Source organism: Podarcis raffonei, chromosome 8, assembly GCF_027172205.1.
Source record: "Podarcis raffonei isolate rPodRaf1 chromosome 8, rPodRaf1.pri, whole genome shotgun sequence".
Lineage (NCBI taxonomy): Eukaryota > Metazoa > Chordata > Lepidosauria > Squamata > Lacertidae > Podarcis > Podarcis raffonei.
Genome location: NC_070609.1, coordinates 49,715,759 through 49,737,515, shown reverse-complemented (window position 1 = coordinate 49,737,515; position 21,757 = coordinate 49,715,759). Strand labels below are relative to the sequence as shown.

At 43.6% G+C, this 21,757-nt stretch overlaps 1 protein-coding gene across 2 annotated transcripts in view; it reads right to left on the bottom strand.

Annotated features, from left to right (window-relative positions):
* Positions 1 to 20,885, bottom strand: part of ZNF469 (zinc finger protein 469) — a 245,244-nt gene extending 224,359 nt beyond the window's left edge. For both annotated transcript variants that reach the window (XM_053399953.1, XM_053399954.1), the window contains exon 1: positions 20,692 to 20,885. The gene's annotated coding sequence lies outside the window, so the exon portion shown is untranslated. The remainder of the gene's footprint in view (positions 1 to 20,691) is intronic.
* Between the last annotated feature and the right edge of the window lie 872 nt (positions 20,886 to 21,757).

The window sequence follows — 21,757 nt, the reverse complement described above, 5'->3', positions numbered from 1 at the left end:
GTGCCACAGGCCTTATCTGGCCCACGGGCTTTAGTTTGGGGATCCCTGCTCTAACCGCTACATCACACTGGTGATTAGATAGATGAACCACCTGGGAAAGACATCTGTGGCTGTCCTGTTGTGGTCCCTTGCCTTGTCTTTAGAAGTTGGCCACTTGGCCAACAAACAACATTCACCTTCTCTGGATGCCCACAAATTCCTGTGTTCCACTTTCTCCATGCCATGCACAATTTTATAACGTCTACCATGTCATCAGTTACCTTTACTCTAAACTAAAAAGTCCCAAACGCTGCATAAGGAAGCCACTCCATCTGCCTGATCATTTTGCTTACTCGTTTCTGAATCTTTTCCCAGTCTATAACATCCTTTTCAAGGTGAGGCAATCAGAACTGTACAGTATTCCAAATGTGGTCGCACCATAAATTTGTATAACGGCATTATGATATCGTAACATTGAGCTGTTGCAGCCCTTCCCTGGAGAGGTATGCAGGGTAACATCCCACACATAGCAACATTCCACACACTATTTGGCAGGAGGATTCCTTCCTTCGAGTTCACCTGACAGAACAGCTACCCATTGAGGAGACCACAAACGTTTCTCGGCCAGGCGGCAACTTATGGGAAATTCATCTGGACAGCCTCACTGTTGACTGGGTTGGCTTGAGAGCCACATGTACTCAAGTGTCTGGTTGACTTGTGGCCAAGCCAGAGATATGTCTGCTGTTGAGGGGGTTTGCCCGTGTGTTTTTTTTTCCAACTACAATTTCCAAACTGCTCCACTGTTTTTCTCAGATGGAAAATGGAACCAAAAATGGCAATTCTGGAACTGATGTGATCAGATGGAAAAGTCAGCAAATGTTTTTGCTGGATTATTAACAAGGATGTAGTACATTCATAGAATTATAGATCTGTTGAGTTGGGTGGCACCCCAAGGGTCATCTAGTTCAATCCCCTGCAATGCAGGAATCGCAGCTCAAGAATCCCTGACAAATGGCCATCCAGGCTCTGTTTAAAAATGTCCAATGAAGGAGGGTCCACCAGCTTCCAAGGTAGTCCGCTCCACTGTCAGAAGATTCCTCCTAATGCTGACTTTTCCCCAACTGACACTCCTGCCTTCCTCATTCATACCCCTGATGCCTGCTAATCACCATTTTCTTGAATGACCATTTGATTTCTCATTCAGACCAAACAAACCAGTTGTCCATTTTCTTTGGACAGAAAGTCACATGGGAATTAAAAGAGGATACTGGAGAAAGAGCCAAAAGTAGAGGTGGACTAGTGGGTGGGCTGTGCTTGAGGTTAAGGGGCCACAATAATGGGTTTCCCCCTCATATGTCACACAGGAAGGTTGGAGTCAGCAGGGGCCATAAGTTGGTGTGCAGCACACCCTTAGTACACAGAAGGTCCCAGGGCCAACCCCCAACATCACCAGCTAGGGTAGTGAAAGAAGAAACCCTGGGCAGTTGCTTTTCATTAGTGTGGATAATATTGAGCTAGATCGATCAGCCAACAGGCAGACTAAGCTCGTGCTTAGGGCAACAGCAGAGAAGAGCACCAAAAGAGAAAGAGAAAAAGGTGGGGGGCGGGATGGAAAGAATTTAATATTTCCAACATATTTCCAAGTAGTCATGGGGGGGGATCATGGGTACTAAGGTATTTGAGTGAGCAACTTCATCTCATTCCCATCACCCTCAGAAGCATGGTTGGTGGTGACAATGAGAGAGAACCTTTTCTGTGGCTGCTCCCATATTGCAAAATTCCCTCCCAAGAGAGGTTAGATTGGTTTCCTCTCTGTTATCCATCTGCCAGCAGGCTAAGACCTTCCTCTTCAGACAGGCCTTTGGAAACTGAGGTGCTAATGACTGGGCTGCTGGCAGGGCAAACTATATTTTAATTGGTTAGAGGGTTAGAGTGTGAAATATGTAAACATTAATCAGTAGCTGAAGTCAGTTCACAACATACCATTTAATGATTACTGCTTATATGAACTGGTCACGCTGAGATATAAAAAGAGGAAGAAAGGAATGGAAAGAGATGGGTTACTAGAAAACCGTACTAGAAATGAGAGATAATGTGTGAATAACAAAATAAATGACAGCAAAACGTACTCTGTCAGATGTTGGAACCAACTCCTGTTACATCATCAGAGCCTCGGCTTGTGACTCCATTAAAACTTTTAAGATGCTCTCCTTCTCAGGCTCAAAATGGTCCCACACACTCCAAGCCCCTTTGGCTGGAATTCTTGTTATGAATCTGCAGGCTCACAGGAGAATTCACATATGTGGAAAATGGCGAGAAAGCTGCCTCCATCCTCCATGTATGAGTTACAGGGCAATTGGCCTTATCTGTGTTTTATATCATCAGAGAAGCTGTCCAAAGCGAGGGATGTTTTCCCAACTTCTCACGCTGTCCCTCTCTCCAATTCCTCCATAAACAAAATAAGACATTTTAAGGTGGAGACAGAAGGCAGCTCCGATCAAAACCCTCCCACGACTATCTGTAGGGATGAAGGTTCTCCAAGCAGCTTGCAACCAGGCCTATCAGATGACGATAAATGATGACCATTCAAATGATCAGGGTTTTATTTTTTTACACAAAATAATTAGTCAACTATATACCAGCACACTTCACACACCTCTGGGGAGAAACTGAGCCCAGGGTTTACTGGATAGCATCCGTGGGAACCTGTCGGACAGAGCCCACTATACTCTGGCAGATCCCTCCACGTTGCCTGTCTTCACCATCTCAAGGTAACTGTGAATGGGGTAACTGTGCCCCTGAAGGACCAGGTGTGCAGCCTGGGAGTCATTTTGGACTCACAGCTGTCCATGGAGGTGCAGGTCAATTCTGTATCCAGGGCAGCTGTCTACCAGCTCCACCTAGTACGCAGGCTGAGACCATACCTGCCCGCGGACTGTCTCGCCAGAGTGGTGCATGCTCTAGTTCTCTCCCGCTTGGACTACTGCAATGCGCTGTACGTGGGGCTACTTTTGAAGGTGACCCGAAAACTACAACTAATCCAGAATGCGGCAGCTAGACTGATGACTGGGGGCAGCCGCCGAGACCACATAACACCGGTCTTGAAAGACCTACATTGGCTCCCAGTACATTTCCGAGCACAATTCAAAGTGTTGGTGTTGACCTTTAAAGCTCTAAACAGCCTCGGCCCAGTATACCTGAAGGAGCGTCTCCACCCCCATCGTTCTGCCCGGACGCTGAGGTCCAGCGCCGAGGGCCTTCTGGCGGTTCCCTCATTTCGAGAAGCAAAGCTACAGGGAACCAGGAAGAGGGCCTTCTCAGTAGTGGCACCCGCCCTGTGGAACGCCCTCCCATCAGATGTCAAAGAGATAAACAACTACCTGACATTCAGAAAACATCTTAAGGCAGCCCTGTTCAGGGAAGTTTTTAATGTGTGACATCTTAGTGTATTTTTGGTCTTTGTGGAAGCCGCCCAGAGTGGCTGGTGAAACCCAGCCAGATGGGCAGGGTACAAATAAATTATTATTACTATCACTATCACTATCACTATCACTATCACTATCACTATTACTATTACTATTACTATTACTATTACTATTATTATAAGGATGGAGATCCGGGCAGAAGATACAATCGAACTACAAGCCACCATATTGCTTTCTCCCACAATGCACCAGATTTTGCATCAGTCCATTGCACTGAGAAGGAGCAGGGAGAAAATGGCAGATGCCAGGAGGCAGCCGCTCTGGAGCGTTGCTGCTCCTTATAGTTAAAAAAACTGGGATAGGACTGGGATAAATTGTGTTCGCTGAGCCCGTATTTTATACAGTCTGTATATGATGTTTGTTTGTTAATGTGAGGTGTGATATGCCTAATAAAGGATTTTGAATTGAATTGAGTTAAAAAAACTACAAGGAGGGGAGGAGTTTGTCACTGTGCAGCAGCAGTATAAGTGGCACACACCAAACTTTAAGCGGTCTGTTCACATAGAAATGGGTCTAGTTAAAATCAAGTCAATAACAACAGCTACTAACAACAATGACTATGAGTCACTGTCAGAGGCATTAGACCTCTGAATACCAGTTACTGGGAACGCAGGTGGGCAGAGTGCTGTTGCACTCAGGTCCTGTTTGCAGGCTTCCCACAGGCATAAGGCTGGCCACTGTGAGAACAGGGTGCTGGTCTAGATGGGCCACTGGCCTGGATCCAGCAAGGCTCTTCTTAATTTCTTCTGTTCTTACAGAACTGACATTAACTCTCCTGTTTATCAGCCTCTTATCTCTCTGTGTCAGTAGCTTATCTCCTTCAAGTAGTTCCCACCCACAGGCTTGAGCAGGCATTCTCTTTACTCCTTCCAAAGTATTTCTGAGATTTTGCAACTGTGCATCCCTCAGCTAGAACCAGGAACGATCTTCCAAATTCCAGTAAACACCTACAATCCTCTCTCTCTCTCTCTCTCTCTCTCTCTCTCTCTCACACACACACACACACACACACACACACACACACACTTCCATCCAGAGAAGAAGGGGGAGAGTAATCAAATCACAAATAAGAACAGAGAACTTGTAAGCTCTCTTCAGGTTTCCGCTGACACATGCAAAGGTTAAAAATGTGCAGGGGATGGTGGGGCATGGCCGACAGGCCTCCACCAATGTCTCCATGTATGGGGTGCTCCTCTCAGACCTTTGGAGATCTGAAGGGGGTAGGTTCTGTCTGCAATTAGCCGAATCTGCTTAAAGCCTCAGCACAATCAGGAACCTTGCCTCATCCGGGTTCCCCATCACAGAGGTTTCTCTGTGTGCACTCAGCAAAATGAATTGTGCACAGACACCACCTCAGGATGTTCACGCTCAATGCACAAAGGTCTAAAATAAGTCTCCACATGTGTGGGTGTTGGCGGACAGACTTGTGTGCACACGCTTCCCAGTCCATAAGGGGAAATGGGGTGCTGCCTTTCCAAGCTCTTTCTGCCCATCGCCTGCCTGCTTTCTTACTTACAACCAGCACAGGATGTCAGTTTCCTCATTCTCAAGTGCTGTCCTTGCAGAAATCAGCAAGGAAGAGGAGGAAGACAAAATGACTCTGCCTGTCATTGGCTCTGGCTCCACCTACTATTGACCTCCCTGCCTTCTGCAATACCTGTCCCAAGAGCACAGCTGCCACTACCCTGACACTCTTCACAGTACTAAGCCTCACCCCAGTGCCTGAGGAGGGCTATTCTTCAACTGCCTATCCATATGTAGCAAATCAGCACCATATACATACAAAAGCAGGAAGCACCAATGTCTTGGGGGAGCCTCAAGGTTTGAAAAAGTACAAAAAGTCTCTTTAAAATATTGAGTGGGGGACCCTGAACAGTCCAATGAGGATTCAGCATAATCAATGGGCACTGAATTCTGATCAATTTCTTTTTTTGGAGGAGGGACAAAAACTGGGGTGGGGGTGGAACGGAGCATCATAAAGAGAGTCCTGGCTGGCTGGCTGACTGACTGGCTGGAACCCTGAACAAGAGCACTTCATGTGGCAACATTTTTATTGCTGATCCTGTTTGTTAATCCTAATCCCATTTTATAGGTCATCCCAAATTCTTCCCAGCTATCTGCAAAAAAACCCTTGATTTAAAAAACCCACACAACACTCAATGACTAAATATAATCAGGTGGTGAATCAAAGAGTTCAGTCTGATTTTTTCTCCACTGTGGCTTGAGGTTAGATATCTGGATATTATTTTCTTGAAAATTATAAACTCCTTTGCATTTTTCTTTTTAAGCCAGGAAGTTTCCAGTAAGCTTCAGCATGTAATCCAGGCAATGGGACACATTCTCTCTGTGCAAAGGGACCCTGCTCTGCTTCGAACAGCTTAATCCCATGAAAATGATCTATTTGTTAAGCCCAGCTCTCTCAATAATACCTTTTTTAAAAGGCTCGGACGCTTTGAACATTATAAATAATGAGAACTGGCACATGCTGAGGTTTCTTTTGGAAAGGGGCAGAGGCGCACACTCCAGGCCCTGAGATTCTCAGAGATTTCCTTGCCAGCCCCCAAAGTGGAAACTCCGTAACTTTAACAAGCAAAAAATATTACAGTCGGCTGCTTTTGTATTGCTTCACTTAAGCAGGGATCCAGTTTTCCAGAGTGACAGTGAGACACTTCAGAAGCTGCTCCGTTTTGGAGCAAAATGCAGTGCTCATCAGATCTACAGCATTGGCTGTTACACGGTCCACAGCAAGGACCGGTGAAAGCCATCCAGGAAATCTGAAGCTCCACTTTCCCAGGCTGCTGACATACTCATATCATGGCTCTCTGCTCCCCTCTCCTATAAAGAGGGCCATCCTGAACCTCAACAAGAAAACGCTTCAGGTGACTGACCTCACTTCGACAAACATGGATGAAGAGCACTTTCACATCTTATACCGGGAACCACCCATTCTTGGAACAATGTACCATTCATGCCAGCAGCTTGAGGACGATTTCCATAACCACCAGTACTCCAGAGCACATATATGAGTTCATAGATGATCTTGTGACTCAGACCCCTTAAATTATGAGCTCACAATCCTCTGAGGCTTGGTTCTGTATTTAATTGGGTTCTGGTAGAAGTTTATAAAAATTATGCATGGCATGCAGAAAGTGGATAGAGAACAGTTTTTCTCCCTCTTCCCTCACACTAGAATTCATGGACATGGTCTGATCCAACATGTTCATATGTTCTTAGGTAAGGGAGGGGCATTGGCTGGGCCAGTCCCTATTGTGCCTCCTGAGAACAGAGGTCCCAGAGAAGCCAAAGAGGCAAGTGGCCAATCAGAGGAGCTGGCTGAGATGGAGGCAGAGGGAGAGGTGGAGGGTTGAACTCACATCCCATCACCAAGGATGTGCCATAGTCTGTGATGGCATGAACAGACCCAGCAGCGCCCCCTGTAGGAAGACTCACCTTGCTCTTTCAAAGCAATGGAAATAATTGGTCAGATGTTGGGACAATATCTTTGCTTATGCCAGAACTCTGCTTGTGAACTCTGTATCCTGCACTTGGAGCTAATGTGAGACCATGTGTCAATTTTATCAATAAGGCTTTGGGGGTTTCCCAGGCCAAGAGTCTGAGATTTTTGACCAAAGGTAGTAGTCAGGATGCTTTCCAAGCTTCACCTCTTGTTTCCAGCCACCAGGAAAAGCCAAACAACATCCCCTTCTTACTGGCTGCAGAGGGATGGCAAATCACACACACATAGACACTATCTCCCCAAATCTGTATTCAAAAAACAAAGAAACCCAACTCCTGGCTGGCTGTCCACTCACATGTCTTGTGGTTCTAAGTTTCAAGCCCTGGTGGTGGAAAGCATGTGATTTGCTTACTGCTGCTTCCAGATGTTTTCTTGGTGGGCTGTTCTCAGACAGCTTTTGTGTGCGCTGCGATTGTGGCTGTTGGTGGTTACTCAAACCATGAGGCGGTCTGGGGATAAACAGCAGAATGCAGAGGCCAAAGCAGCTGACTACATTTCTGTATGGCTTAATTCCCGACCCCTGCCCCCTTTGCAAAACACGTACACCAAACCACCTTCGCCTACAGGGCTAAACCTCGCAGCATCCACTAACGCTGTTCGTTCCAGAGGGTAATGGAGACAGCCTGGTGCATTGTGGGGGGGGAAGACTTCCTGGAAATGGATCTAAGAACAGGATTCCAATGAACTCATGGATTCCGTAAGCACACTTGTTAACTGTGGGAGAAGAGGAATGGAAAACCAACTTAGAGAAAGGAGGTGCTTCAGAACGGGAGCACAGGGAGAGAACGCCTGCATGGAGATCTTCCACTGTGTTGGATGCGTCACTATGATGACACATAGTGGTGCCAATGTGCAAAGAGAGACCATGCAAGGACTAGAAGATCACAGAGTTTGTGTTCTTTGTCAGCATGATGGGTTACTGCTGTTCTGTGCCTGTGTCCTGGGATTACACAGTGTTTTGAGGAATAGAAATACCTTGTTTCACAAACTATTGCTTCTGAGTATTTCTTTCCCTTGAGCTTCTCATAGTGGCTTACAAAAGATTCTCAGAATACAAAATCCCATTCAAGTGTGGTAAGAAGAATAGAAATATAATGGTGCCCATATGGTGCCAGGATTGTTTAGGTGGCATTTCCTGCCCTCTTCCTTGGTGTTGCCCTTTGCCTTCCACCTACCAGGCAGAAGCCCATTGAGGTCCTCAGAGCAAGTGGGGCCAAGCAGTTATATCTCACACACAGCCTATGATGGGGGGCAGACTTCCCTTGCTAGCAGGATCTTCTCCCAAAGACTTGACCACAAGCATTGAGGTTTATTAAGAACGAAAGTCAATCCCCAAAATTGGCAATAGGCTCATAGAACCCAAATATCACTTTCAAAATCCAGGTGTTTGAGATCTTCAGACTTTCCAAATCTCCATGCAAGCTCAGAGCCTGGGGACCTGAGTGAGGGTTTTGAAATACAGAATCTGAGAATGCTAAAACAGAGAAGAAGACGTTAACAGGCTTTTAATGAATATGACAAATACTGGTCACTAGTCACACCTTATTATTTACTCTGGGAGTCTAAGGAGCAGCTTTAAGTTGTTCTTGTACACCAGCATTGTCTATTCTGACTGGCAGCCTCTTCCCAGGGTCACAGGAAGAAAGAGGCCTTTCCCCACCACCTGCTCCCTGGTCCTTTTAAAAAAAATGTAGAGATGCCAGGTATCGAACCGGGGACAGTCTGTCACTGATCTACATTCCTTCTCCTCAGACCACATAATCTTCTAAGTGATGAGATGCTGCCCACAATCGGAGGCATGATGCTAAGTAAGAGACCTCTAAGTTGAAGATGGCTAGTCTCGTGCCCTGAATTTGGATATCACCAGCCCCTGCTCTTTTGGAGCCTGATAACAGAATTGAAAGAGACTCACATTTCCAAAGCATTGTTTAGTCCAAGCAAGCTGAAACCAGAAACAACACTGGTTTGATGATGCTGAAAGGAACAATCCTCTCATTTAACACCCAGTCACATAAATCGTAATCGCTAGTTACCGGTTCAGAGGATTTCATTTCACGCTCCGCATATGGCTTCCCTTTGCATATAATAAAGTTTCAAGGTGCCCAGTTTTCCAACACGCTCCTCTCTGCCAACACTGTCCCTGTGTTAGATGCATTTAAGACCAATTTCCATACTGACAAATGGCTGGATTCTACACTGGGGCTGGAGAAAAGGCAAAGGGGACCATGCATAGTGAGCAGGAAACATGCACGGTTGAGTGCTGTGCCCAATGCTGTATCTATTACATTCACACTTTCCAAAACAATACGAGAACTGAAACACAGCCCTCCTATGAAATTCACACTTATCCAAAATTTTGCAATGCAGTTCTCCAAACAATGAAAATATACATATTAGAGAAATGTGTGCCTAAAAAGTAATATATCCACAAAAATATCAGGAGAAATTGCTTACAAAAACAGTACATTAGTCAAAACTGCAGATTTGCAGTGCGGCAACAGCTTCAAGCAGCAAGAACTGTGGGGGCAGCAGTGGCAGACAACCCCCCCCCCCCGCCGCAGCCGCCATCCTCTGGGGTCCCCCCATCCGTTCCCCTCTTTTGGAAGACAGCTAGCTGTGCATCCCACCGGGGCTGCCATACACTCCTGACTCTTCCTGTCCTCAGGTGCCATCTTATCCCATCGCTAGTGCTGAAGTGAGATTCAACAGCCCAGAAAGCTTCAGAGGAGCTTGCCTAGCTAGCTTTGGGGTCTTTCCATAATCTTATATTGAATTCAATGGCTTGGTGCCCTGAGATGTTCTATTTTCAAGATCAGTTCTTCCCTTGCATTATTAAAGAGAAATTTTGGAGTCCAATGAGGAAATTTATTCCAAAACAAAAAGAGGCCCCAAACCCACATTTGAAAACAAGCAAATTAGCTATGGATTTATTTTTTTTCTTTTACAAAACTCTCCCTATAGATCTCTATTAATAAAGCACCCATGTCTGGTTCCAATTGCACAGATGTTAGAAATATATACAGTCTGGAATTAAACTCTTGTTAAACTCTAAACTGTGTTTACAAACCACCGTTTGGATGCGTTCAGCTTGCCGTCTCGAACCCCCAACCCCTGAACTTACATAATTTGCAGCTCATTTTCCAAGCTGAAATCCAACAGGCCTCAAATAAGCCTTTGAGCAAGAGAAAGGGAGGTTGTGAGCGTCTAATGCAATTTACTAGTAAGTAAGCCCTCACATGAATGGAAATAAAATTCAATTTAGTCTAATTTGCAAAAAGACAGGAGTGTTTTTTTCCAGCAGTTAAAAAGTTTTGGTAACCAGCAACACCCTCTAAATATCCAGCATGTGCTCATTTGTTAAAAAGATTTTTATCTGAGTTGAAGGATCCTGTCTTGATGATTACATTTATCTAAATAACTGCAAATCTGGTGTTACTCAATGTTGTCCAAAAAGAGGCAGAAAATACACAACTGTGTTTTAATTGTCTTTTTAAAAGTGTTTTAGATTTTCAAAATATATTCACATTATTCATTTGAAGGAATATTTTAATAAAATAATGTAGCCATTGTACAAACAGAAAAGAAGACAAACCTAACAAGGAAACTCAAGACTGATGAGGGGGATTCCAGTCATTTCACTATTTTCTAGCTACATATTAAGTATTTGACTTTTTAAACAAATGGCTCCCACCTAGCGATGGGGGAGAATGCGAACTGACCCACACTTGAAATGAACTGGCCTAATTCACATCTTTTGGACTAATACTATGTATTTTGGTTGGTTGGTTAAAATGTTAATATTAAATTGTCAATTTAAAAAATCAACATTGAAAATAAGTTTATAAAAAAGAAAAAATCTACAAGTATATTCAATATAAGTTAATATATGTCTGCGTTATATGGCTGGGTAGGCTTGCCTAAATACATACATTTTTTAGTATGCGTTGGAAAGACAACAGCGAACGTACTTGTCTAATGTCAGTAGGCAGAGAGTTCCAAAGTGTAGGAGCTGCCACACTAAGAGATCCTTATAAGTGTGAAATGAACATGATGGGTCAGTTGTAATACTGCCACAGATCAAAGCAGTCAAGTGGGCATATATGGGATAAATGCAATCCTTCAAGAAAACTGATTCCAAGCTGTTAAGGGATTTATTTACTAACACATTGAACTTGGCCCGGTAACAAATCAGCAGCTGATGCAGATCTCTGAAAAGGGGTAATATATGCTGACAGAATCTCACACCTGTCAGCAACTATTCTGCAGCATTCTGTGCTAACTGCAGCTTCTGGATCAGAATGTAATTACCCCATAGATTTTGCACTTCTCGGAATTTTGCAATACAGTTCTTGGCTCAGGAAACATACTCAAAATGTGCTATTTTAGAAATGTATACATTGAGATAAAATGCATATCTAGACATGCATGTTTAAATAAGGATGAGGGGTTAAAACATGCAAATTAATGCAAAAATGGAGTGGAATTGACTTATAAATATGCAGGGAAGTGGCACACAGTGCAGAAATACCTCACTGTGTAATGCTGATACCAAGTCTACCCATACAAAAGAAACCTCAACACCAAGAACCAACAAGATCAATCTCAGCTTGAGCAACAGTCAGCTCAAATTGTATTGCACTGATTAATAATAATAATTTTTCTCTTTTATCTTCTTTCTGTTCAGGGAAATAATGCCTGAACACTTTATTGGCTGCATGTTTACTTGAGCTTGGTTTTTTTAAGCATCCCTGAAACACAATGGACATAAGCCAATCTACTAAAGCCTCTGAAAACCCCATTCCAAAAACTAAAAGGCTTGTCCATCTCCCCTTCCGGAACAGCTAAAGTTGGCCCTCCTTCTCCCCAAACAAGGATATTCTCACCAACCCTTTCCAATTCTCCATCCTTGAATTATTATTCTCAATTCTGATTGCAAAGGAGGGAGCCCACCCAGCTCACAAGTGAGTCATCTGTACATTGCACCGAGGTGTAACCAAGAGCATAGCTGAGACCCGGTGGTCTCAGAGTTCTTCTGGCCCAAAACACATAGAACTAGGAGGACGTTCATATCAAGACCAGCCAAAGTCCACTATGATATTACCAATTCATGCGCACATCAGCATTCCTTAAAGAATAAAAAAAGCACACCAAGTCTGCATTTCTGAGGGTCCTGAAAAGTTCAGCAGTTCTGTACATTTGTGTGTCACTAGTCATAAATCAGAATGGTATAGCATGCCTCTGCAGGGCTTTGGGGAAGAGTGGGTGGCCTTGGGGAGCAGTCTCTCGAAAAGGCACTTTGCTTCTGCTTTGCTAACCAGCGGCCAATACGATAACATCTCAAAAGTTGTCCTCGCCACAATAGGCATTGTTGGAGCCTCTTGAACAAAGCCATATTTTCAAAACATAAGAACAATTTTGACATTGGACTTTGTCCCTCCATCACTGCTTTCCTTTGCCTAAACCCTGGCACTGCAAATTTCCGAAAAAATAATTCTTTGTTGTCATTTGTGATGCCTTCCATTAGATCTTTCCAAAATTTACTAGTAGCATCCCTCTCTCAATCTCTCCCTCTCTCTCTCTCGCTCCCTCTCAAATAGTTTTTATACTCTTTTCACTGGAAAACCTCCAGGTTGGCTTTTCTGATTGATTTAAAAGGAAAGGAAAGAAAGACCAAAGAAACGGTTGGGACAGCGCTTGCATTGCAGAGGGTTGGACAATATGACTCTTTGGGTCCCTTCTGACTCTATGGTTCTGCTGATTCCAACAGTATTCCGGCTGAGTGGGTTCCAAACTTTTCAGTTTGCAATATACCCTGCAAAGTGCAGCACTGGTGAGACTCCTTTCACAGCCACTCACAGTCTTAATTTGCTATACATATATGCAAACTGGTGTTATGGGCCTGTCACCCTGCCCACTGCGTGCTTTGAGTACCTAGCAAAACCCCTGGGGAGATGTGCACCAGGAAGTCCCAAGAAAAAATCTGTACTCACAGCCTTGCGGCACATATTTGAGAGAAGAGACAGCTAAGGAGTAAACCCTAGAATCATAGAATTGTAGAGTTGGAAGGGAACCCAAGGGTCAACTAGTCCAACCCCCAGCAATGTAGGAATCCTGCCCACAGCAGTTGCTGGGTAGGCTTGAGCAACCAACCTTCTGTTTAACAGCCAGATTTTTTGTGCCACTGGAGAGTACCTAAGATGGTTGGATGGTGCCTTGCATGGCTCCTTCTGTCAACTCCTGCAGCCAAGCTGGTGCCAAATGTATTGCTCTGCTTTCCTTTGGACCATGTCAGTGTAAAGTGTGCATTAAAATGGATTACATTAGGGGAAATAACACACAAAACTACATTGTATTTGGGATTGTACTGCTTTGCAAAAATGTGAGTATTAGGAGAAATTTGTACTAAAATATTGATGGTTTTTCAAGAGGGTTTTTTAAAAAAATAATCACAAATTCCTGCTGAAATGTAGAGAACTGAATTTAAGATTGTACAAATGAGAAGCAAAGAAACCGAAATGGACTGATTCACCCATCCCTACTGCCACAAAGTAAGTTAGGTTTGCTGGTCAAGGAGACCCAAGTCCCATCTCTGAGGTTCCACTGGCAGACCCAGCCTACTCCCAGGAGTGTCCACTTGCTTGGAACAAGAACCAAATGTGCAAATGACGGTGCCCACTCTGCTCTTCACAAAGAGAACAAAAGGGGCATGTCAGGGGTTGAGGTGTCTTAGCTTGTACCTCGCCGTGCATCTTAGAGGTCTGCATCTGATGTAATGACTGTGTGTAACCTGCATCTTCATCTACACCTTAACTGTGTGCTGACTTTGGAGTAAAGCCTCCAGGAATCTCAGGCTGAAAACTGTGTCTGAGAGTGAGAGTCAGGACACTTTTTAATGCACCCACCCACCAAGATCTGGGTCTGAGAGTACAAGGTTGTGGTGCCTTTGACAAGTTGCTATTATTATTATTAGCATTAGCATTAGCGTTTATTCATATGGTGTCTCTGATGTACATAGAATTAAAGTGAGGAATTCAACCCCAAAGGATGGGCAATCTAAAACAATAAATATAAGCAATACAATAAAAATTACTAGCTCTATAGCAGGACCCCTAAGACCGAGAGATAGGAAGGAGACTGACTGTGTAGAGCTCGCCAGGTGGGCAGAAGGTGGGATTTTGGCGGGTGAGACGGGGCTTGTGAGTAGAAAAAAACAAAACCCAATTTTCTATGCAACAATTAAATGAAGAGGAGACCCATTTTCCTCCAAAGTGGTTATCTTAATCAGCAGAGTAGAAGAAAAATACTAGATTGCACAAAACATCACCATTCGTACTTACGCCAGAGGGCAGTGTACTTTAGCTCAGTAGGAGAGAGTTAGAGAGAGAAAGTGCTTCAGTTACCCATAATCCAAACAGCCCACTCCTCTCCTGTGCTTGGCTAGCCCCAAGTCATTAGACGTGATCCAGAGCAAAACAGCCAACAGCTCCCACAGTCTCGTGTCTTAGATGATTATCCTCCACTTCAAACAGCCAGCCTCCCCAAAGGCATTTCCATCTGAAAAGCCAAATCGCCCTTATCTCACCACTTTTATCAGTTTTTCTCAGTGTTTAATCATTAGTCTCCGTGTAACAAACTTGACACTCAGCAATTACAGGCCAGCATTGCAGGTTCTTTGCTAGTGAATGCTGAAAATCCAGAATTCAGAGGCAAAGGGATCCATCCAGGACACTGAAAATGTCGCTTTGGGGTGGGTGTCTTTTTTTTTTTTTTTTTAAAGAAAAGTTCCAAGATTTGACTGCACTTTGGAAAAGGAGCCAAACGCTTCAGGGATTATTTGAACCTGAACCAAAGTGCCTGGGGTCAGATTCAAGGCTGACGCAGAAGTGCTACATGAATGGCAGGAGAAAGGGAAAGACTGAGAAAAACAGGTGTCTCCCCCGAGCAGTGTCAGATTTGTCCTCAGCTGACATTTTGTGGCTGTGCAGAAATTAAGAGCATATAACATATAAAAATATTTTAATGGATGTGTAACTTTCCCCTCTCTCCCTCCCAAGGAACCCCATATCTTGTACTGACATCCAGCCCTCCAAATAAATTATGTGAGTATCCGCCTGGTATATAAAATCAGATTAAATCTGCTCAATTTACATGCTTACATTATGTGATATTTTGTGGGTTTGGAATAGTTTGTTTTGTTTTATTACAAAAGCAACATGACGCAGGAGGCCAAGGAAAGGGAAAGGACGGCCAGTGAGGATATGATCTTCTCCAATAGATAAAAATAAGGACAGTCTTGTCACATCCCAGCTCCTGAACCACCACACACACACACACACCCAATTGCACATTGCTGAAGATTAGGAACACAGGAAGCTTGACAGAATGTCATGGATCCATCTAGCTCAGCACCGTCTACGCTGACTGGCAGTAGATCTCCAGGGTTTCAGACAGAGTTGATCTGCAGCCCTAGCTGGAGATACCGTTGGGGTCTGAACCTGGGACTTTGCATGCAGAGCTGATACTCTTCCACTGAGCTACAGGCTTCCCCAGGATCTGCTCTGCTTTCTGTATGGAGCATTCATTTACTCTTCAGTTTCTTCTTTTAGACCCATTTTAAAAGGGGAGACTATCAAGCCCAGCAGTAGAGCATGTGTTTTTCATGCAGAAGATTCAGGTCCTGGTGTCTCTAAGAGACATAGTATACATTCATATAATTTGCTAGTATCTAACCCCAGTTTGACTGCATAGATTTCAGAAGCAAAGAATTCCAAAATACATTGAAAACAGTGTAGAGAGAACATTGGGTTTTTGGAGGCATGCTGAAACAACGGGGCCTTTTTCCATTTCCCCAGCTCAGGAAGGCAGAGCTCTAAATTAACTGTTGCTATAGCAGTGAAGCTAATCAGACTCAGAGATGATATATGGGCTGGAGACTTCGCCCTTTCCTGGATCCTGCCTATTTTGCCATCTCATCTATACCCTGTTAGGGTAGCACTGGGCAGCACACTGCAGGTGGCACCACAACAACGCTGTTGAACGGAGCACGAGAGCTGGGGGGGTGCCAAATTTTAGCGTCACACAGGGTGCTGCTGAAATTTTAGAGCTGGAAGTCCACCACTGCCTGTAGCCCCCCTGGGGGTGATGGGGAGGAACAACCACTGGAAGTGTGGAGATCACCTAGGGTCTTCTGCTGTTCCTTTTCCAAGGAGACCCCATGTCCCAAATCTGAGCCAGGCTGAATCCTGACAGTTGTTGTTGTTTTTCAGTGGCACAGGCCCATTCTTGTGGAACTGCTTCCCACTTGGATGCACATTTGGCTCTCTTATTATATGAGTTTCATGGGGCCTTAAACATCTTTTTGTTCTGATCTGCTTTTAATTGATGATGCCGGGCTGGAGTTCCCAAAACTCTTGTTGGTTTTTTCCATTGTTATACCAAGATTCATTCTCTGGCCTAGACTGCAATATCTATGCTGCTGTTTGAATATATACATAAATACAATATATACATATATGTGGGTTTTATATATATCACTGTATGATGCCATTCTGAGCTGCTGCTTTTTAGCCCTGAAAGTCAGCAGAAAACTTCAGACTAAATCCCTAAGAGCAGAGCTTCATCTCAGCTTAAATGCCCCCCAACCTGTGTCCCACTGCATCGTTGGCAGAGATAGATCCAGCATAATTAGCCTGAACCAATTTTCAGCCCCATAAAACTTTGCATGTCAATAAGGACATACCATGGACGTCCGCTGTCCTTAAGCGGCCCGTGAATGTCATGTTCCCTTCCAAGATTACAAATAAGAAGTTCAGCACTGCATTCCACATCCACCGGAAGATTCATATCTCCCTGGCCGCCGCTTTAAAGTGATTACCACAGAGTTGTTATTCCACCATGTGTATATATCATAAGGATGTCTCAAACATCTGTTTACATTTAATGGCTGGGGCCGGGGGAGGGGGGAAGAGGCCCACAGAATTATATATTTTATATTATTCTCTTTCTTCCAAGACCAAACGCAGGAACAGATGGATATAAATGATTTCCAACCCATGATGGAAGTACAGGGTGATATTAATTGGCAGCTGAGATGCCATTTCCACACCACACATGGCTAAGTGCCCAGGACACTTTTACGTGGCCAAATCCAACCCCAGATTGGGCTTTGTGGTTGGTACCCACAAACTGGCACGCAATTTGCCGACAAACTGCAAGAGAGGTAAGATTGTACGACTTTATAAACTGGGTGCTCGAACAAGGGAGGATTGTGTCCCAAACTTCTTGCCTTTGCTGCAGAATCACTAGCCATGGTTCTGAAACTTAGCCACTGGCCTCTGGACTACCACCTTCGGTATTTTTGGGTGTCCCTTGGCTTCAGGTCAACTCCAACTCACAGCTTTGCCTTCCGCCTGGGCTCTCACCTCATCAGAGCAACAGAATCTGATGTGGATCAGAACCTTTGGCTGCTCAGTCTTCTCTCCCCCCCTCTCTCTTACTGTGTGTGTGTGTGTGTGTGTGTGTGTGTGTGTGTGTGGTGTATAGCTCCTTGCTACTATATTTTCCTGCTGATGTTGCTTGGTGCATTTGTTGTTTTTTCTTAATTATTACTTAAATGCTAGAAAAGTTTCAAGAGTTTTTTTTAATAATAATAATAATAATCACGATTTTCTGTGGAATTGTGGAGAACTGAATTTAAGATTGGGACAATGAGAAACTGAGAGACACTCAAACTGACAGATTTTCCCTCCCGCCCTTGGAACCCTTTCTAAAAGTCTTGTCTCTTGGGCATCTGTTGATCCAGTGCCAGGCAACTGTTCCACAGGTGCAGATCCTCCTCTAACTATTTATGAAATGTCTATCATGTCTTCCCTTGGGTGCATGTGCAGGCAGGCAGCTACGGGTGTCTATGGACTGAGGCACTGATCCAACACTGGTATTATTGGAAGTGGAACTGAACATGGCACCTCTGGTTCGCGTGCATGAGCGCGCGCACACACACACACACACCAAAAACCATGCACAAAGAAGCATCCTCAGAAGAATGCAACAGTTCTGTCTTCCAAAGTCACACTGGGTTGCCAAGGAAAGGGCAAGTGCCACCATCCAATTCTTGCAAGTCCCAAAATAATTGAGTAAGATTTAGTGATTTGAGAAAAAGCAAACAAAGAAGGACGATTGTTTTAAAAACAGCATTTTGCCCATCAACCTCACAAACGACACTGATGAAGCAGAAGATTGACAGATTCTAAAGATTTCAGCTAAGTAAACAAGATTTTCATTTTTAACCATCTAATCTCACTGATCCATGGATTAAATGTTGCAGGCCTTTTTAATCTATATACTTTAATCTATATACTATATAGTATATATAGTATATACTATATGAGTGGGGGTCAAATGCCGGTTGTCTCTCTGGCATTCTAACCTCGCCATGCACATTAATTCCACCTTTCACAATTATTTCTGCCACTGAAAGCTTCCGGAGCGAGCTGGATAATAAACACAAACAACGATGAAACAAACAGTGAGTACTATTTGGAAACAATTCAACCACTGTCTTGGTGCCAATATGGGGCCTTTGTGTTGCTTTGGTTTCACCCAAGGATGGGAGACTGTGACAAACATGTCGTGTGCTGGCTCTCTCTCCCCCTCTCCAGGGAAGTGGCTTCACTCAAGACACTTTTAAAATGTTGGCTGCTTTCTCAAAGAATAATTTTGCCTCTCCAAGTTGTAAATAACATCCAGGGCCATAAACAGCCAGCCAGGGACATGGCGCATCTCACATAAGCAAGGGGAACACTTGAGCCTCCATCGGTGGCATAGCCAAAACCTCTCCCTTCTCCCAGGAGTGTTGCGGTCACTTGTGAATGTTATGCAGCTGTGGGCTATTAATGCAAGCAGGGATGGACCAGAGGCTGGGATTCCAAGGGCTGAGAAAGCATCACAAGCATGTCAGAAATTCAGGATCTCTTAGAGGGGGAAGGGGAGGTTTTTTCTTCTTACACATGTTAAGTGTGTGAGGATAGAGAGCAGCTGGGAAATGAATGGAGCTCTGAGAAGTCACGAGTCCATCCTCAAGGGGGAAGCCATGAAACATTACAGGCTTGTAGTGAAAAATGATGGTATGCCTGCAACAGATGTTTCTCTCTCTCTTTCTCTCTCTCTCGGTAGGGCACATTGCAATGAATTTATAAGTTGCTGCCACACTGCTCTTCCTTCAAAACTGCATCCTGCAGCTTCCCATCCCATCAAGGCATAGATCAGATTCCAAGCCATTCAGAAAATGGTGCAGAATCAGAAGCTCGTGTGATCTGCTCCAGCTTGCATGACTTGTTGCACATGAACAATTTTTAATTGCATGTGTGGATCCAGCAAAAATCATTCAGGCTTATGGAAAATGCATCCCTCTCTCATGATATACTAGAAGTGGTGGACATGCAATGAAGCTGAATGTTGGAAAGTTTGGGACAGATAAAAGGAAGTACTTCATGCGGAGCATCGTTAAACTATGAAACTGGATCCCATAAGAGGCAGTGATGGCCACCAACTCAGACGGCTTTAAAAGAGGATTAGATAAATTCCTGGATGGCATTGCTATCAATAGCTACTAGCTACCACAGCTATGTTCTCTGCCCTCTACTATTGGAAGCATCAATGCTTCTGAATATCAGTTGCTGAAAACCGCAGGAGAGGAGAGCACTCTTGTGTTCAGGTCCTGCTTGCAGGTTTCCTAAAGGCACCTGGCTGGCCACTGTGAGAACAGGATGCTGGACTAGATGGGCCATTGGTTTTTATGCTTTTATAGGATGGTCCTGCTAATGCTTCCTCTAGGTGTCATCTTTGGGGTTCCCTCCAAACCTGAAATTGTATATCTGTAAGATGGGATTTCTGTAAAGTAATAGAAACTGCTAAAGTAGGTCAAAGCAGTCACTTTGTTATGTTAATAGACCTAGCCAAGTTTGCTAAATGTTGGCTTTGTTATTTTAAGCTTGGGCAAAAGTGTTGAGTAGGAACTAAATAGCTGGGGAGATTTCTAGAAGGTAAGTCGCAGAGAAGTCCTCTCCTCTCCTCCGGCTGCAAAAGTCAGTGACTGTAAGAAAAAAGTGGAACTGACCACACAGTTTTGTCAGTGGGGGCTAGAAAGCACAATGAGGGTTGGATTTTGTTCTCTGTGAGAAAACAAAGCTATGCCTAATTGACTGGGGGAAAGCCAAGATCTGCTGGGGAGTGTTAATACTATGAACCTTCTCTCTTACGTTCTGCCTGTATATAAGAGCAAATAGAACCACACATCATAAAGACAAGCTTCTAGAGACCTTCCTTCCAACAAAAGCAAAGCCAAGGTATGCACCAAGCCCCCTTTGTTCCCTAACTGCTGAGAGAATGAGGTGCATGTAACATTTGCACGCAATCCTGTGGAAATAATGTTTTCCCTTCAGCTTAATAACAGCATCACTGAGAACTCTCCTTCCGCTTAGGTACAACGGCATTCAGGCAGGAAGATTAGATCAACTGAGAAAAACTAAAAGCCAGGTTGTTTTACACAATTCTTTTAAAACGAACAAGATTTTACTCATCAAGGGCAAGAGGGAAAGCAGAAAATTGAAAGCTTTTAGAGGTTTCACCTCGGTATACATAATTATGTGAGAGTAAGGTAGAGTATATTCCCTTCCGTATAGCACAGGCAAGAGAGAGAGAAATGTGGCTTACTTTTCCTCATAATGAGGGCATGCCTAGTTCAGGATTCTTGAAGAAGTGGTTTTGTTGAGGAGGAATCATCCCTGCTGCTTCAGAACCAACCTTGAATAGAAAAAATAAAACAAAATACATGTATAGAGGGACTTCTGTGTGAATACAATTTTTAAAAAGCATTAAACATGGGGGAGGGAATCTCTGAATAGCTACCAATATTTATCTTCAAAATGAATGTTACACCCCTCCCTCCAAAATCAGAAAATTATATCCACCACTGAGCTGTAAGATGGAATTTATTGCTGGATGGTTTTTTTAATCTATATTTTAAGAAAAATATAACTCATGTATTATATTTCTGAAAAGTTTGAGTACGAAGAAGAATGCATTAGATGATTTTCTGAAATGTTTATTATTATGCTGTGATTGTATTATTATAAAGTGATGATAAAAAAACCCACACACCAAAGCAAAGAAAGGATAAAGAGGTTTCCCCATTATAAAGAAACCACCACAGTTCAAAATGTCCTGGGACCAAACTGCACCTCTCAGTTGCAGAACTTCTCCCCTCATTTGCTGAAATCCCTTAGCTTTGTACTTATAGTACAATCTGCTGCCCTACAAACAAAACCCAGAAGCAGTTTCTAGTATCTAGTATCTATTCCAGTAATACAATAACAATACATAATAAGACATATAATATCACAGGAACATAATTCTGGGGGGAAACTAAAAATCAACAACGAACAGTTCATTTAACCCACATAAATGTTTAAGTAAGCATGCAGCTTACCAACAGACCAAGTCAAAGTATCCATTAAACAACTCCCTTCTGAAGGCTTCAAGAGCAGCACAGGTGAAACCAACCACACCTTGATGGCAAAATTGCTCAGACTTTTAAAGTGCATAACCTGATGTGCATTTTATGCTTTTCCTGTGAGCTTTATACAGTATATTTATATTTCCTGGTCACTTCTTCTATTGGGATTTCAGGGAAGGGCACAATAAGAAGCATATATTAAACACAATTAATATTTTATATATGCTATTTACTGCTTAGCTACTACTTTTATTGTTTTAGAGA